Raw genomic sequence first — 1,534 nt, 5'->3', positions numbered from 1 at the left:
ACTGGTAGATCAAGAGACGGAGGAAAGTTTTCGCAGAGATCATCGCACCACATCATCCACCTCATCTGGACCCTAACCTTCGCTTCTTCAGGTTGATTATGTGGAATGTTAAAACCCATTGCCAATACAGACACAACCATGACTGCTGGTGCATCAGCCATCTTCAGCTACTAGCCACCTGTGTGATAATGTCTGTAGCTATTAGATTTACTCAAGTTTCACTCCTATCACCACTGGAATGCTGAATATAGGAAATACAACTGTTTTGCTGCGGCATCAGTTTTGTGATTTCCAAGTAACGGTGGTGTAATTTTTTTGCTCCTTCCATGGAAGTTTTGTGCAAATAGTTTCTTTATTCAAAAAATATATTTGATTCATGATATTTTGCAGACTGAATGAAAAAAGGTTATTGATATTTTTTATTGATGCCGGTGCTTATTTTCTCATGCAATAACTCACTCCAAAATTACCTTGTCAGTTCACTTATTATAGTAAGGTACATTTCTTCTTGTGCTACCAACAACAATACTTAGAGTACTGCCAGTTGTTTCAACATTTCCTGACATTCTGCCTGCAAATGATGGATGTTATATTGGGCTTTTCGTGACAATTTACTCATAGGCAACCCTATTATATGGATGACAAGTTTCTCATTGCAATTTCCAGCCCACTTAAGACTATGGTCAAATTGATGGTAAATTTACAAAGAAAATGATAGCATACTGTAGACTTTACTCAAGCAGAAGATAGTTTCATTTTAAAGTACTACTTCAATTTGATCAATAGACAATTCCTTCTCTTATTAAATTGATCAAGTACACATAAGCCTTATAGAAGTGCTACAGGGGACCATTTTCCTGAGCATGTCAGCCGCTGCAATTTCAAACTGGATTTTTGCTTTGTTTGTTTTGTACTTAAAATGGTTACTCCTTCCTTTGATGAATATTTAGTGCTTTCTACAGCCTTTTTTTTTTCTCCACTTCTTTACTCTGAACTTTCCTGTATTGCACATGCACATGAAAATACCTCCTATTTGCTATGATAAGAGTTCAGGCTATTCTAGATGATGGCAGATTTAGAGTTGAACACTAATTGGAAAACAGTAGTAAAGATATGAACTATTGAGGTGAGATTTTTTATGTCTATGGTTTTTTCTTTATTTTTTCTTAATTACACATAGAAAATGTCCTTGTATAGGAAATGACTGCACCCCTACCCTGTAGGAGTTTATCTCAGTTTTGTTTGTTGATTATTATATGATAAATCTGAATATTTAACATATCAGATACTAATCACATTAAAGGAAAAAATATAAGGCTTTGAGTTATGGAGGTTTTATGGTGCTTGTGCAAAGATTTTAGAAACTGATACACCTCTTTCTCTCTCTCTCTCTCTCTCTCTCTCTCTCTCTCTCTCTCTCTCTCTCTCTCCTCTCTCTTCTCTCTCTCCTCTCTCTCTCTCTCTCTCCTCTCCTCTCTCTCTCTCTCTCTCTCTCTCTCTCTCTCTCTCCCTCTCTCTCTCTTCTCTCTCTTCT

This window comes from Penaeus monodon, chromosome 3 (genome assembly GCF_015228065.2).
Source record: "Penaeus monodon isolate SGIC_2016 chromosome 3, NSTDA_Pmon_1, whole genome shotgun sequence".
In the NCBI taxonomy this organism is placed as follows: Eukaryota; Metazoa; Arthropoda; class Malacostraca; order Decapoda; family Penaeidae; genus Penaeus; species Penaeus monodon.
The sequence above is the reverse complement of the archived record's forward strand: the minus strand, read 5'-3'. Positions refer to the sequence as shown.